General features: G+C 41.9%; 2 pseudogenes across 2 annotated transcripts; both read left to right on the plus strand.

Annotated features, from left to right (window-relative positions):
* Positions 1-16,761: 16,761 nt before the first annotated feature.
* LOC308551547 (small ribosomal subunit protein eS25 pseudogene) lies at positions 16,762-17,094 on the plus strand (annotated as a pseudogene). The gene has a single exon. The product of its transcript is annotated as a small ribosomal subunit protein eS25 pseudogene (transcript).
* A 90-nt stretch (positions 17,095-17,184) lies between these two features.
* Positions 17,185-17,632, plus strand: LOC308552490 (small ribosomal subunit protein uS13 pseudogene; annotated as a pseudogene). Its single transcript has one exon. The product of its transcript is annotated as a small ribosomal subunit protein uS13 pseudogene (transcript).
* Positions 17,633-18,075: the final 443 nt, after the last annotated feature.

Consider the following 18,075-nt stretch of genomic DNA (forward strand, 5'->3'; position numbering starts at 1 on the left):
AGATAATATCAACTAACTTGCCAGAGCCCCCAAATTAAATGACCAGTTTGTTCTTTCTGCAGGATCCTGCTGATTCTGTGCTAGAGATCTAATCCATAAGGCAGAACACAACCAGTTTTGATCCATAAAGAAGAGTTCCCTGAGATCAAGTGATAAGTAAACTGTCCCTTCACACACTCAAATTTACTTAAAAATAATATTCAGGTCATGTATTGGGTTTTTATGTCCAATATTTTATTGATAAGAACCCAGGCGTTCATGCATTTTAATACTTGTGTTTTAATTTCTAGGAAATGAATTTTTTTCTAATTGTTCACATGTTATATCAGAACTCCCAGGATTGACAGTCTGCTATCATAACACTTGGTATCTGCAGGATGACAATAATAGGCTTTATATAAGCAGTAGTTGATAAATTCCTCTCCAACCTCAGCAAGCAATGAAAAACAATGTAAGAGCTAAAGTACAAATATACAATGGCACTTAAATAATTTTGATTTATTGTTGATTAGTAGAATCAGCAACAGAGATTATTGTTAAGTACCTAAACCACAGATTAGGAGCTGTTAAAAATGACCTGAGCAGGCTCTGTCTTTTACTTATGAAAGACACAGTGTATCGTTCTTTAACTCTGTGTACCTAATGTATTAAAAACAACAAAAAACACACCCTCAAACCTCAACAAAACTAGATTCTATTTGCAGCCCCTCCTCCCATTTTCTAGGCGGAATTATGTGCATTGCCAAAAACAAACACAAGAAAGACATGATTAAGCAAGAACAAGAAACCATTGTCCAGTAAGTAGCAATATACAAGAGTGCAGCCTGGAATCCACACATATAACCCACCACATAATCCACCAGTTTTGATCCATGAAGAAGAAAAAGAAAGACTGCTTGTATGGAATCCACACATATACAAAATACATATATAATTTTTCTTCTCAAACCACTTTATTGAAAATAATGTAAACTTCAGAAATCCAGATTCCTCTAATTACTTTTATTCCTGTTATAATTTTCATCATACCTATAAATTTCATATAACCATCTTTGTACTTTTAGAAATCTGTTAGTGACATACTGTTATACACATTAGACACTATTCAGATATAATTCTTGGTCATGATCTTAAGCCCACAGAAAGCCAACAACCAACATTTATTTCTTATTTCTTCGGGTAGAGTTCTTGAAATGTACATCCAGTGTTAGGGTTGCTCCTCTTGGGGTGAACACTTGTCCAAGACTAAGCTAAAAGGCCAAATGGCCAAATGAACTGAATGACCAAATGACCGTGCGGCCTGCAGCTGCTCAGTGAGCCCATTTTTAGGTGGGTTTGGGAGTACTGAGTAAGCTACTTTTGCAAATCTAAAGCCAGACAAAGCAGATAAGCAGCACGCTGTTTCCTCAGCTCAAACTTTTCATTTATTCCCACCTCCCGCCACTACCTCAGAGAAACTACTGTCTGGATTTGAATCTTTGAATGTTTTAGACAGAAAAAATGGAAGAAAACTTTGCTCCTGCCCAAAGAGGCCGATTGTCTAACACGGGCGTGGGAGAAGCATCGGGCCTGGCATCAAGACACCTGCGCACCGCCCAGCCCGTAGGGAGACAGCGCTCAGGTGACAGCGGCTCCCTCCCTCCCCCGCGGCCTGGATGGACGAGTCACAAGGCTTCAGGCTCCTGGACGCTCCCCCAGGCCCAAGCACCACCTGACCCCTCCAGCTCTCAGCGGGCGTCGGGTCTCAGGCGTCCGGTCTTTTCTGCCTTCCGACACCCGGCGGCCAAACAGGCAGAGTTCGCGACCGGCCGGGGACAGCGGCACGCCCGCGCGCCATCTGGGCTCGGCCTGGGAGCGCCTGGACTTGCAGCCGTTTCCCGGGCGTGGGAGCGCGTCGTGTGTACCGGCCGCCGAGCCCCGGCCGGGAGCCCAGCCTGGAGGCGCGAGGCCCCGGGGACGCCACCCCCGCGCGCCCCGCGCCCCAGCGCCGCCGGAGGTCGCGCCTCCAGACTCCAGGCACTTTCTTTGTCTTCTTTGGAACAGCTGGGCTTCAGCGGTTGATTCTGTCATTATAATGAAACGTCCTAGGGTTTTTAAAGGGCGCGCCCCGCTGTGGGCGGGGAAGGTGAGGGGAACCCGGGCCCCGGGCGAGGAGCCCCCGGCGCCGCTTCCACCCGGCGGAGCGCAGCCCCGGGAGCAGCGGCCAGGCAGGAGGGACTAGATTCGGCGAGGGCCGGAGCGTGGGTGCGCTCGGCCCGGCTCACAGCGGCCCCGCCCGCTTCCCGCCAGCCTGGGCGGCGACGCTGCACGGTCAGCGCGGGGCGTCCGGCGGGCGGCGCTGCTGCTCCGGAGGAGAGGCCGGCCCGCGGCGGGCGGCGCTGCTCTCCGACCGCGAGGTGGACCCGAGAGCCGGGCCTGGGAACCGGAGGGCTGCGCAGGGGCAGCCGGCCCGGGGCGGCCCCCGGGGAGACCCCGGGCCCGGCCGTCCCCGCCCCGCGGCTGCTTCTCCGGCCCCCGCAGAGCGCACGAGTGGGGGTCGGTCGCAGGAGGCCTCGCCTGAAACTGTGGGTGCGAACGAACCTCCACCTGCCCACCTTCCTCCGCCGTGTTGTCGCCCTTTCGCCCCCAACTCCTTCTCCTGCCGCGGCCGGCAGGGGCGGCCCGCGATCGGGGCGGGGGCGGGGGGCGGGCGTCTCCCCGAGCGGGGTCGCGCCCTAGGATCCGGCGCTGTCCGTCCGTCTCTGCGAAGGACGTCACCCCCTCGCCAGCCTCCAGATACTGCGCGGGCCACACGGTGGGTGGCGATCCGAGGGCGGTCCCAGCCCGCGGCGCTTCGCAGCCTGTGGGGACGGGGCGGGATCCTCCCCTCGGCGCTGGACGAATCGCGGACGCGGGTCCCCAGGCGGCCGGGCTCCTTCCCTGCCCCGCGCGCGGCCCTGCACGTCCTGCCCCGCGGAGCCGCGGACGGCGAGGCCGCCTCTGTACAGGTAGGTCAGTGTTAACAGCGGCGGAGGCGCTGTGCAGGCGCTTCTGCCTCGCTTCACCGTCCGCTCCCGGCCCCCCCCCAGCCAGGCCCCCTTCCTCTGGAGACGGGACTTGTACTTCGGGGTGCACTCCTGGAATAAGGACCCTTGCGCCCGCCCTTTGCGGGTCTCCGCCTGGTCACCGAGCGCGCCCCGTCGCTGCCGCGCGGGCGGGAAGCCGCGGAGAGGTCGGCGGGCTCGGGGCAGCGGGGACGCGAGCGGGGCCCACGGAGGGAGCGGGCGGGGCAAACGACGGGGAGGGCGGTGGAGGACGCGGGGAGCAAAACTCACCTGTGACGGTGTCAGTTGTTCAACGAACAATTAAACAGGCAGCAAACCAATACTGTAAAAATAATACTGAACAGTGTCAACGGCACTTTTTTTCTAACCTGCTGTCTTTCCGGTAGGAGTCTGGTTGGGTTTAAGCTTTTATTAATAGAAGCTAATTGTATTAAGAAATTACAACTCCTTCTAACGAATTTAAGCCATGCGGAGAAGTGAAAACGAGTTACTGATTTCTCTCCCATTCTATCAGTCCCAGTCCTCTGGGTCACCACTGTTAATACCCTGGCCCATGTCACCCCAAGAATGTCCTCTGCTTACACAAACATGTATTACATGTCATCTTGTTCTTCCTTTATCTCTCCTTTAAACAAAAGCACAAAAAAAAAAAAAAAAAAAAAAAAAGGTCATACTTATTTTGTGACTTGTTTTTAATCACTTAATAATATATCATGGGCATTTCCCCAGCTCATTAGGTATAAATCCAACCAATTATTTTTAATGGCCACCATATTTCATAAATTGGGATATACTAAAATATTATTCATTCATTTCTTCAGTAATTTCTTTGAATGTTTATTATGTTCAGGTGCTGGGAAAACAGTATTTAGATCACAGATATGAATCCCTGTCCTTGGGGAGCTTACATTCTAGTGGGGAGAGATGTATTACTTTAATTCCTTCCTTAATGATGGATATTCAAGTTGTTGTCAGCGGTTTGCTATTATAAACGGTACAAATGTAAATAGCTTTTTTGTAAATATATTTTTACATATATTTTTGTATTTTAAAAAATTATTTTTAATTATGGTAAAATACACATGACATAAATTTAGCATCTTAACCATTTTTAAGTGTACAATTCAGTACTGTTAAGAACAGTCACATTGTTGTGCAATGAATCTCCAGAAAGTTTTTCATCTTGCAAAACTGAAACTCTGTAACCACTAAACAACAACCCCCATTCTCCCTCCTCCCAAATACTGGCCACCACCATTTTACTTTTCATCTCTATGAGTGTGACTACTTTAAGTACCTCATCTAGGTGAAATCATATAGTATTTGTCTGTTGCATCTGGCTTGTTTCTTTTAGCATAACGTCCTCAAGTTTCATACATACTGAGGCATATGTCAGAATTTCCTCCCTCTTTAAGGCTGAATAAATACCCCATTGTAGGCATAAGCCACACTTTGTTTATCCATTCATCCACTGAAGGGTCTTTGGGTTGCTTCCAGCTTTTGGCTATTGTGAATAATACTACTATGAACAAGGGTGTACAAATGTCTCTTCAGGACCCTGCTTTTAACTCTTTTGGCTATGTATAAATAATCTCCAGAAATAGGTTTGTTGGATCATATGGTAATTCTGTGTTTGATGTTTTAAGGAACGGCCAGACTATTTTCCATAGCAGTTGCACCATTGTACATTACCATTAACAATGCACAAGGGTTCCAGTTTCTCCGCATCCTTGCCAACACTTGGCACTCATTTTTTTTTTTTTTTTTTACAATAGCCATCTTAATGGGTTTGAGGTGGTATCTCATTGTGGTTTTGATTTTCATTTCCCTAATTATTAGTGGTGTCGAGCATCTTTTCATGGGCTTATTGGTTGTTTGCATCTCTTCTTTGCAATAATGTCTAGTAAAGTCCTTTCCTCTTATTAATCAGATTGTCTTTTTGTTGTCCTTGAATTGTGGAAGTTCTTTATACATTAACCTCTTATCAGAATATATTTGCAAATATTTTCTCCCATTCCATAGGTTGCCTTTTCCCTTTGTTGATTGTGTTCTTTTTTTTTTTTTTTAAATATATCTTTATTGATTTCAGAGAGAGGAAAGGAGAGGGAGCGAGAGAGAGATAGAGACATCAATGATGAGATAGTCATTGATCGAGCCCACAACCCGGGCATGTGCCCTGACCGGGAATCGAACCCCGTTCGCCTGGATCCTAGGTCGACGCTCAACCACTGAGCCACGCCCGGCTGGGCGATTGTGTTCTTTGATACATAGAAGTTTTAAATTTGAATGTGGCAAATTTACCATTTTTTTTCTTTTGTTGTTTGTGGTTTTGGTGTCATATCCAAGAAGTCATTGCCAAATCTAATATCATGAAGATTTTCCCCTGTTTTCTTTTAAGAATTTAATACTTTAGCTATTAGGTTTAAGTTCTTGATCCATTTTGAGTTAATTTTTGTATATGGTGTACAGTAGGGGTCCAACTTTATTGTTTTACATGTGGATATCTAATTTTCCTAATATATGATATTTCTTTAAATGAATGTTTGTACCATTAGCACTTAATGATATGGCAAACATCTTTGGTCTCAGCTCTGTCATCTTATTTTATATAAAACTTTCTTATGTACTGCTTCTTTAAAAAAATATCATCTTCTTATATAGCCTGTATTTTCTGTAAAATTCTTGGGTCGTGCTTTTTTCCCTGAGTTCTTCATAAGCACAGCTTCACTCTCTTCTACTGCTGAATGCTGATGTACTAGTTGCACTAATGCTCACAACTATAAAAATGGACCCCCAAAGATATGATGGTCCACATACGATAAAAATTTATTTCTTCTCACAAAATACTATGAAGGGGATGTTTCTGGCTGACAGTGAAGCATTATTCTGTGAGGTAATTCACTGATGTAGGCTTCTTTCATAATGTGAATCCACCAGTCCTTAGGGCCTAGTTTTTGCTGGTGTTCAGCTCTGGCAGAGGGGAGAGCAAGGATGGGGAAAGCTGCTTCTTTATTTACTTATTTATTTTTTTATTATTATTTTTTAATCCTCACCAGAGGATATTTTTTCCATTGCTTTTCAGAGAGAGTGAAATGGGGGGCGGGGGGAGAAACATTGATGTGAGAGAGACACATCGATTGGTTGCCTCCCGAACGCACCCCGACCGGGGCTGGGGACTGAGCTTGCAACTGAGGCACGTGCCCTTGGCCGGAATCTGACCCAGGACCCTTCAGTCCGATGGCTGACACTCTAACCACTGAGCAAAACCAGCTGGGGCAAAGCTGCTTCTTTAAAAGCCTAGGCCCCAAAGGGCACACATCACTCCCACCAACTTATTGTCATCCAGATCTAGACAATGCTACACCTATCTACATGGTGTATTAAGAAATGTAGAAATGCTGTGTGCCCAGGAAGAAGAGGACATGAGATTTTCTTGAACATCTGGCAGGCTCTGCCATGGAGGGTTAGAAGTCTGAGTTAAGTATTATTTTACTCCTTTTAAGACAGTTGATCTTTTTTAAGTAGATGCCCAAATTATTGCTCCTTTTTTTTGAAGTCTAATTACTTTACCAGGTATGGTTCCATGATAGATTTCCTATACCATTTCCCCCCATATAATAATATTTTTAAAAACCTGCAGCTTTGATTCTTTTATTCCAGGAAAAAATGGAATCGTAGTTTTGAATACTTACATGCAACTTCAGGCACGGACATTCAATTTTCTGTAACAAATATACTTGGGAGATTTGTTGTTGTCACAAAGTCACATTCCTGCAGATTCCAAAAGTATTTGTAGCTTTCCTTTGAGTAAATCTGTATTTTTCAGCTTGCAGGTTACAACTCATGAGTGGTCATGAAATCCATCTAGCGGTTTGTGACCTGTTGAATTCATTTTCTATTGTTACATAACAAATTACCACAAACTTAGCACCTTAAAACAACACGCCTTTGTCATCTCACAGTTTGTGTGGGTCAGGAGTCTGAGCACAGCCTAGCTGGGCTTCTGCATGAGGTCTCACAGGCTGCAGTCCAGGTGTGGGCCAGGGCCCCAGTCTCATGGGAGCGCCCAACAGGGGAAACAACCACTTCCAGGCTCACTCAGGTGGTTGGTGGAGGTAACTTTCTTGTAGCTCCGTAGCCAAGGTTTCTACGATGTGCTGCCTGTTGGTTAAAGGCTGCCCTGAGATCCTAGAGACCAGGAACAGTCCCTGACCCATGGTCTTCCTCGATATGGTCATTTACTTTATCAACCCAGCAAGGAGACACTCTCACTGTAGTCATAAGGAAGGAAGGCCCAGAAATTCTTGGGTGGGACTAGGGGAGGCAGGAGGCAGCTGTGTGGTCATCCAGTGGCTACATTGATCACGTAGTTTCCTGTGGTGGATTTGCAGCTCCTTGTTTGCACAACCAGCTCTGGAGGCAGCCATGCAAGTCTGGTGCCCAGCCAGGATGACCGCTGGGACCCTTCCCATAACTTTGGACTTTTAAAGGATAGATTACTTAAATTGGAAATGCTACATTAAAGAAAATGTTCATTTTTTTACTTTAATAAATATAGTCATTACTTTCCAAAACAGTTTAGTAATTCACATTACCATCACAGGTGCCTATGAGTGAGTTCCTCTTTCTTCGTAGCCTCTTTGCACTGTACATTATCTTTTTATCTGATGGACAGAACATGGTAACTAATTTAATTTTACATGCCATAATTATTCAGCAGTTTGAGCACATCTTCATGTTTATTGGACATTTGCATTTTCTGTGATTTGCTTGAATCTATTATTTTTAGATTTTCATTTAATCTTTGTAACAGCCAACATCTATCTCTATGAGATAAGATTCTAATCCAGGCCTTTCTGACGTTAATCACCATGCTACTTCCACCACCACTGAATCTGAGCTCTGAATGCAGCAGATTTTCTAAGTATAAAGGCAAAGTAATAAATTATAAACAAAACAATAGTTATCAAAAACATCATTTTCAAAATTTAAAAGCAAAAAAAGAAAAAAAGTATTTGCTCCAAAAATGCCAGAGAATTGTTATCTTTAACACATAAAGAATTCCATGCAAAATGATAAGAAAAACTAGACTTCTAAAGAAATATCATGAAATAACATAAAACTTTTAAAAATCCAATACTCAGTACTAGAGAGGGTATGATGAAACAAGCACTTCCTAGACTGATGATAAGATCATAAATTCATTTATTTTTGGATGGCAATTTGGCAATATATTTTATAAGTTTTAAAATATACCCATTGAGTTCAGTAATTACACATCTAGAACTAATCTAAGGAAATAATCAGAAGTAGGGAGTTGGAAATAAGTGTCTAACATTAAGATTTTGGAGAACTAAATTATGGTAAACCCATTCAGTCGAATGTTACATAATATTTAAAGCTGCTCCTTTCAGAGTATTTGATGATCTGGGGGAATACTTATTCCTTTTGGTTCCTACATCAAAAAAAAAAGCTGGATACAAAAGAATCTATACAGTATGATCTTTTGTAATTATATAGTTGTGATAGGCTGAAGAACGGCCCTCTAAAAGATATCTGTCTTAATCCCTGAAACCTGTGAATGTTACCTTCTATGGCAAAAAAACAAAAGAAGGCAAACCAACACCACCACCAAAACAAAACCCCCAAAACCCCAATCTCAGTGTTTGCAGATAGGATTAAGTTAAGAATTTTGAGATGGAGAGATTATTCATGGATTATTCTGGATTATCCATGAATTATTCTGGATTATTCATGGATTATTCTGGATTATTCATGGCCCTAAATGCCATCACAAGTGTCCTTATAAGACAGACGCAGAGGTAGATTTCACACAAGCATGTGGGCACACATGATATGAAGGAGCAGTGAGTGATTTGATGTTGCCTTGGACAGTGGAGCAATGCAGCCACGAGTAAAGGACTGTCAGCAGCCACCAAAAGCTGGAAGAAGCAAGTAACAGATATTTCCCTATGATCTCTAGAGTATAGCTCTGCCCATAGCTCGATTTTAGCCAACTGGTCCTAATTCTGGACTGTGGCCTCCAGATCTGTGAGAGAATAAATTTCCATTATTTTAAGCAATGAAATTTGCGATAATTTGTTACAGTGGCCACAGGAAACTAATATAGCAGTGTTTTTATTGCTGTATAACAGACAACCCCAAGCTTAGTGTCAGACAACAAGATTTTATTATGTTCATGGATTCTGTGGGTCAGGAATCTGGACAAGATACAGCAAGAATGACTTGTCTCCACTCCACAATGTCTGCACCCTCAGTTAGGAAGAGAGCTAATCCCCACTGGAGTGTCGGGGATAGAAGTCATCTAGAGGTTTCTTTATTCATGTATTTGGTGCCTAAATAAAATGAGTCAAAAATTCGGCTCATTTTGGATTGTTAACCACAGTTCCTTTATGTGGCTTGGGCTCCCTCACAGTATGATAGCCTTGCGCTTTTCAGGCTTTTTACAGTTACTCCCATGCCTACAAGTTATTTACATTCCTCTACATCCAAGTTCTCTCCTTCTAAAGCTTCACCGCTTTAAGGAATTAAGCTAAGGCTCAGGGTCCAGGATCTCATAATGTAGATCAAGTCCAGATGCATGTTAGGCTCCTTCAGTTAAATTCCTTGAGTACGGTTCTATTTAATCTGAAAACTCATGAATTAGATACAGATTTTCTGCCACTCATCCCTCAAATAAACCCAACATACAGTGTTGGGGCAGGTACAGGATAACTGCTACAGACACTCCTGTCCTAAAGTGAGGAAAACAGAAACACAGCAGTCCTTGGTTTACATTAATTCTGAAATCCATCTCAACGTATATGACCCATTCATTGATTAGGACTTTGTTCTGCTCCCAGGGAGTCACTATCTGGGATTTTTTCCTCTGTCCTATAGGTCTTTGTTCCCATTCTCTGAGTCACCATTCCATTTCCCATAAAAGGTAGCCAGTGTTTGCAAATTTTAAAGCCTGATTTCTGCCTAGAAGTTTGGGGAGCCAACGGCCTTATTTCATTTTATATTATCTCTGTTCCTTTTTAAAAAATTACCTTTATTATTGAAAATATTACAGATGTCTCCTTTATTCCCCATTGACCCCTTCTACCCTGAAATGACTTCCAGCCCCAGGCCTTCACCACACTATTGTCTGTGTCCATGGGTTATGCATATATGCATAAACTCTTTGGTTAATCTCTCCCCATCTTCCCTCTGAGATTCCTCAGTCTGTTCCATGCTTCTGTGTCACTGAATAAATTTTCTTCCTCAGTTTATTAAGTTCTTTAGATTCCACATATAAGTGAGATCATGTGATATTTGTCTTTCTCTGACTGGCTTATTTTGCTTAGCATAATATTCTCCAGGTCCATCCATACTAAAGGGTAAGGGATCCTTCTTATTCACAGCTGCATAGTATTCCGTGGTGTAAATGTACCACAGTTTTTTTATCTACTCCTCTACTGATGGGCACATGGGCTGTTTCCAGATCTTAGCTATTGTAAATTGTGCTGCTATGAACATAGGAGTGCACATATTCTTTCTGATAACTGTTTCAGAATTCTTAGGATATATTCCTAGAAGGAATCACTGGGTCAAGGTAGTTCCATTTTTAATTTTTTGAGGAACCTCTATACTGTTTTCCATAGTGGCTGTACCAGTCTGCATTCCCACCAGCAGTGTCCTAGGGTTCCCTTTTCTCCATACCCTCACCAGCACTTGTTTGTTGATTTGTGGATGGTAACCATTCTGACAGGTGTGAAGTGATACCTTATTGTGGTTTTAATTTGCATCTCTCTGATGACTAGTGACTTTGAGCATTTTTTCATATGTCTCTTGACCATCTGTATGTCCTCTTTGGAGAAGTGTCTATTCAGGTCTTATGCCCATTTTTTAATTGTATTGTTTGTCTTCCTCTTGTTGAGTAGTATGAGTTCTTTGTACACTTTGGAAACTAGCCCCTTATCAGATGCATCCTTGGCAAATATGTTCTCTCAGACCATGGAGTTCCTTTGTATTTTGAGGCTAATTTCTTTTGCGGTGCAGAAGCTTTTTAGTTTGATGTAGTCCCACTTGTTCATTTTTTCCTTTGTTTCTCTTGCCCTAGGAGATATATCAGTGAAAATTCCACTATGTGAGATGTCTGACTTTACTGCCTATGTTTGCTTCCAGGATTTTTATGGTTTTGAGACTTACATTTAAGTCTTTCATCCATTTTGAATTTATTCTTGTGTATGGAGTAAGTTGGTGATCTAGTTACATTTTTTTGCATGTACCGGTCCGATTTTCCCAACACCATTTATTGAAGAGACTGTCTTTACTCCACTGTATGCTCTTGCCTCCTTTGTCAAATATTAATTGACCATAATAGCATGGGTTGATTTCTGGGTTCTCTGTTCTATTCCATGGATCTATATGTCTGTTGTTGTACCAATACCAGGCTGTTTTGATTGCAGTAGCTTTGTACTATAGTTTGATATTTAGTAAAGTGATCCCTCCCCCTCTGTTCTTCTTTCTCAAGATTGCTGCAGCTATTCAGGGTCTTTTTTCGTTCCATATAAATTTTTGGAATATTTGTTTTAGCTCTGTGAAATATGCTGTTGGTATTTTAATAGTAATTGCATTGAATCTAAAGATTGCTTTGGGTAGTATGGACATTTTAATGATATTAATTCTTCCAATCCATGAACATGGTATATTCTTCCACTTGTTTATATCTTCCTCTATTTCTTTTTTCAGTGTCCTGTAGTTTTCCGAGTACAGGTTTTTTACCTCCTTGGTTAAGTTTATTCCTAAGTATCTTATTTTTTTAGTTACAATGATAAATGGTATTGTTTTTAAAATTTCTCTTTCTGAGAATTCATTGTTGGTGTATAAAAATGTCACAGATTTTTGGATGTTAATTTTGTATCCAGCTACCTTGCTGGACTCATTTATCAAGTCTAGAAGTACTTTCATGGAGTCTTTAGGGTTTTATTGTACTGCCTCTATTCCTTTTGATTCAAGCAGATACAATTCCTTTAAAATCTTTGTAGATTTCTTATGTTTTGATTCATAGAAGTCCATTCCATTAGATAACAGTACCTACAAATCTCAGACATAAGCCTTCTCCTCCTTGAGCCCCCATGATTCTGCTCAGCAATAATGCCTTTAAGATTTTTAGAAGCCCTACTGTTTAATAGACATTGTAAGGCTTGCCATAAAATCCTTAGAAAGGTGCAAAATATGCCATTTTAAAATATGCCACTTTGACATAGGAATTATTTTGAGCTGAAGGCAATTGAAAGTCAGCAGATCCAGGGACAGTTCTTTGCCCTCCTCTTTCGTGCCTAAAAGGGCACACATTTCCCTTTGCAAAGGTGTTTCCGCTCCCCTGTAACAGGAAGAGGAGAGCAACTCTTATCACCAAAGATGGAGAGTCAGCACTAAGATGAGTCCGCATAAACAAACCTTACTAAAATAACCTTAATCTCCTATTAATCTCCATCATATATTTCCTGGTCACTTCCCCACAATTTATTATCTCTTGAAGCCCAAACCCTCTTTCCTTTGTTAAAATAGTCTATAAGCCCCTGAGTCTAGTCACTTTGACTTTCATTTCTTTTTTGTGAAATCCCATGCAGGTAAAATATTAATAAAATTGTGAGGGTTTTTTCTCTTATTAATCTGTCTTTTGTAGGTTAAGGAGGGTAGAGGAAACAATTTTCCTCCCTGACAAAGACTTTATCTGGTTGAAAGAGTCTATACCTTTCTTAGGTCCTAACAAAGGGCTTAAAAACATACCCTTGGCTTCATTTGAATTCTGAAAACATATTTTCTTGGCAGTGCCCTGGGCTTGATCTTTGCTCAGAGGACTTTTCTTATTATTGAAAATCCTTTACTTAATCAGTTGCCACTGGTACACAGTCCAACCCCAGGGACTGGGCCCACAACCTGGGCATGTGCCCTGACTAGGAATCAAACTGGCAAACCTTTTGGTGCACAGAAGTAAACCAACTGAGCTAGGGCTACATTTCTTCTTAATTATACTTGAAAACTGAAGAGTGCATTCTTTAGTTCATTTTTATCCTTTCACGTTTTTTACAGGCAGCTAGAATAAGTTGGTGGCACCTTTAATACCCTGTCCATTATTAAGCACATTTCTTTTTTTAAAAATATGTATCTTTATTGATTTCAGAGAGAGGAAAGGAGAGGGGGAGAGAGAGAGATAGAAACATCAGTGATGAGAGAGTCATTGCTCGGTTGCCTCCTGCATGCCCCTGACTGGGGATCCAGCCCGCAACCCGGGCATGTGCCCTGGCCGGGAATCGAACCACGACTGCCTAGATCCTAGGTGGACGCTCAACTACTGAGCCATGTCTGGCAGGGCATTATTAAGTACATTTCCTATTTTCCACATGAACCTCAGATGACAGTGCTGCCAAAAATTCTGCCAACACATTACAAATATCTTCTTTCCTTCAGCTTCCGATAACATTTTCTTCACTTTATTCAAGCCCTCACCACCAGCTTTTTTTTTTTTTTAAACCACCAGCTTTCCCAATGCCTGTCTGGTTTGTCATCTAGTCCCCCCCCCCCCAAATACCACATGTTTTAGGCATTTTTAAGGCAGCAACCTCTTTCCAGGTACCAAATTCTGTTCCTATCATTTATTACTGTGTGGCAAACCACCTCAAAGCTCAAACAACTGTTTTAATATGTTCATGGATTCTGTGGGCCAGAAATACAAACAGCGAATAGTAGCTTTCTTTTGTCCGCAGTGTCTGAAACCTCAGCTGGGAATTCCTGAATGGCTGGGGGCTAGCATCACTTGAAAGCTTCTCTATTCATGATTTGGCACCTTGTCTGAGATGACTCAAAGCCTAGGCTCACCTGGAACTCTCAATGGGAGTCTCTACTCTTGGTCTCTACATGAGGCTTGGGCTTCCTCACAGCTTGATGGCCACAGGGTAGTCAGACCTCTTCTGGGGCCCCAAGAACATGTGTTCCAGGAAACAATGCAGAAGCTGGTGGCCTTTAATCACGTTGAGTCACTTCTACCATATTACATTGGGCAAAGCAGCCATATGCTCATCCAGTCAAGGAGGGAAGACATAAATTCCATTTTTTGATGGGAGAACTGTCAACAATGTGTGGTCATGCTTTCAAATAGCCACATGTAAACACATGTATTTATATATGTGTGGGCATAGAATACAGACTGAAAGGAAGGTACCAAAACACAAGTGATTAAGAAATAATCACTGTTGTAGTATTAGGGGCATTTTTTTCCCTTTTTCATAGACTTCTACTCTTCTCAAATTTTCTATAATTACATTTATTTGTAATAAACAATTATTTTATGCTTTACTTTTTATTATGACAAATTTTAAGAATGTTCCAAAGACAAATAGTCTAACAAAGTCCCATGTACTCATCACCCAACTACAATAATGATAAACTCATGGCCAATCTTGCTTCATTTACATCTCCTCAATATTCTAAATAAAATGTCAAATATCACACCCACTTATTTCTAAATATTTCAGAGTGTGTCATTAAAAGATATGGACACTTTACCATTATCATACCTTAAATCAGCACCTCTACACAGCAAAGGAAATGGTCAACAGAATGAAAGGATAATCTATCAAACAGAAAAAATATTTGCAAATCATATATCTAAAAACTGGTTAATATCCAAATATATACAGATCTCATACAACTCAATAACAAAAAAACAAACAATCTAATTTTAAAATGGGCAAAAGACCTGAATAGACACTTCTCCAAAGAGGACATACAGATGGCCAACAGACATATGAAAAGGGTCTCAATATTGCGAATCATCAGGGAAATGCAAATTATTATTATTATTATTATTATTTTAAAAGTTTCTTTATCTTTAGTGTTGAAAATATTACAGATGTCTCCTTTTTACCCCCATTGATCCCCTCCACCCCACAACCACCCCACCCTCAGGCCTCCCCCAGACCAATGTCTGTGTCCATGGGTTATGCTTATAAACATATAAGTTCTTTGATTAATTTCCCCCTGCCCACTCCCTCACCTTCCCTCTGAGATCCCTCAGTATGTTCCATGCTTCTATGTCTCTGCATCCATTTTGTTCATCAGTTTATTTTGTTTATTACATTCTACATATAAGTGAGATCATGTGGTACTTGTCTTTCTCCTTGTCAGAACTGCCTTATTTCACTTAGCATAATACTTTCTAGTTCCCTCCATGCTGTCCCAAAGGATAAAATATCCTTCTTTTTTACAGCTTTGTAGTATTCCATGGTGTAAATGTACCACAGCTTTTTTATCCACTCATCTACTGATGGGCACTTGGGCTGTTTCCAGATCTTGGCTATTGTAAATTGTGCTGCTATGAACATAGGGGTGCATAGATTCTTTCTAATTGGTGTTTTGAGCTTCTTCAGATATATTCCTAGAAGTGGAATCACTAGGATACTTCACAGATCTAGAAAGAACACTCCAAAAATTTTTATAGAACTAAAAAAGACCCTGAATAGCCACGGCAATCTTGAGAAAGAAGAACAAAGTTGGAGGGATCACAATACCAGATATCAAGTTATACTACAAAGCCACTGTAATCAAAACAGCCTGGTACTGGCACAAGAACAGACATATAGATCAGTGGAATAGAACAGAGAACCCAGAAATTGACCCAAGCCATTATGTTTAATTAATATTTGACAAAGGAAGCAAGAACATACACTGGAGTAAAGACAGTCTCTTCAATAAATGGTGCTGGGAAAATTGGACAGGTACATGCAAAAAAATGAAACTGGACCACCAACTTACACCATACACAAAAGTAAGCTCAAAATGGATAAAAGACTTAAATGTAAGATGTGAAGCCATAAAATCCTAGAGAAAAACATAGGCAGCAAAGTCTCAGACCTTTCTTGTAGCAATATGTTTGCTGATATATCTCCTAGGGCAAGAGAAATGAAGGAGAAAATAAACAAATGAGACTCCATCAAAATAAAAACTGCTGCACAGCAAAAAAAAAACACCCAAAAAACCATCAACAAAATGGAAAGGGAGCCCACTGTATGGGAGAACATATTTGCCAATGACACATTTGATAAAGGGTTAATATCCAAAATATATAAGGAACTCATACAACTTAACAAAAGAAAGAGAAACAATCCAATTAAAAAATGGGCAAAGGACCTAAATAGACCTCTCCCAAGAGGACATACAGATGGCTAAGAGACATATGAAAAAATGCTCAAAGTCACTAATCATCAGAGAGATGCAAATTAAAACCATAATGAGGTATCACCTCACACCTGTCAGAATGGCTGCCATCAACAAGTCAACAAAGAACAAGTACTGGTGAGGGTGTGGAGAAAAGGGAACCCTAGGACACTGCTGGTGGGAATGCAGACTGGTGCAGCCACTATGGAAAAGAGCAGGGAGTTTCCTCAAAAAATTAATATGGAACTGCCATTTGACCCAGTGATCCCACTTCTAGGAATATATCCTAAGAAGCCTGAAACACCAATCAGAAAGAATCTATGCACACCTATGTTCATAGCAGCACAACTTACAATAGCTAAGATCTGGAAACAGCTCAAGTGCCCATCAGTAGATGAGTGGGAAATGCAGATTAAAACCACAAAGAGCTATCACCTCACACCTGTCAGACTGGCTACTATCAAAAAGACATCAAGACAGTGGTGGCAGCAGCTGCTCTTCGAGTTTCACTATGCCACCTAGGGATGACAACAAGAAGAAAGATGCTGGAACGGTGGCCAAGAAAGACAAAGACCCAGTGAATAAATATGAGGGCAAGGCAGAAAAGCAATGGTCCAAAGGCAAAGTTTGGGACAAGCTCGATAACCTAGTCTTATTGACAAAGCACCATATGGCAAACTCTGTAAGGAAGTCCCAACCATGAGCTTATAACCCCAGCTCTTGTGTCTGAGACTGAAGATCCGTGGTTCCTTGGCCATGGCAAGTTTCAAAGCACAGTACTCAAGTAATTTACACCAGAAATACCGAAGGTGGGGACCCTCCAGCTGTTGGTGAAGATGCATGAACAACAGGTTCCAGCAGCTGTACATTTGGAAAAAGAAAACTGTACTTAAAAAAAAAAAAGAAAAGACATGGCCTACAGGCCACTGCTGCCATGTCTCTAGTGATTCCTGAGAAGTCCCAGCACATTTTGCGAGCACTCGACACCAATATCGATGGGCGGCAGAAAATAGCCTTTGCCATCACTGCAGTTAAGGTGTGGGGCAACGATATGCTCATGTGCTGTTGCGGAAAGCAGACATCAGCCTCACCAAGAGGGCAGGGGAGATCACAGAAGATGAGGTGGGACATGTCATCACCACTATGCAGAACTCACGCCTGTACCAGATTCCAGACTGGTTCTTGGACAGAAGGATATGAAGGACGGAAAATACAGCCAGGTCCTGGCCAATGGTCTGGACGACAAGCTTTGCGAAGATCTGGAGCAGCTGAAGAAAGTTCAGGCCCACAGAGGGCTGCATGACTTCTGGGGTCTTGGTGTTCAAGGCCAGCACACCTACGCCACGGGCTGCCAGGGTCGCACTGTAGGTCTTGTATGTTAATAAATAAAAACAAAAACCTAACCAACCAACCAAACAAAAGACAAGAAATAAAAAGTGTTGGTTGTAAACTGAACATTGCTGTTTGAACAATAAAAAAAAAGTGTTGGCGAGGTTAGGGAACCCTGGTGCACTGTTGGTGGGAATACAAACTAGTGCAGCCACTGTGGAAAACAGTATGGAGGTCCCTCAAAATAATTAAACAATAGAATTACCATATTATTCAGCAATCCTAGTGCTGGGTATATATCCAAAGAAAAGGAAAACACTAATTTGAAAAGATATATGTACCCTCTTGCTCATTGCTCATTTAGCATTATTTACTATAGCCAAGATATGGAAGCAACCTAAATATCCATTGATGAATGAATGGATGAAGAAGATGTGATATATATGGAATATGTGTGTGTGTGTGTGTGTGTGTGTGTGTGTGTGTAATGGAATAT

This window comes from Miniopterus schreibersii (assembly GCF_964146895.1).
Source record: "Miniopterus schreibersii genome assembly, chromosome: 2".
Taxonomy (NCBI): Eukaryota; Metazoa; Chordata; class Mammalia; order Chiroptera; family Miniopteridae; genus Miniopterus; species Miniopterus schreibersii.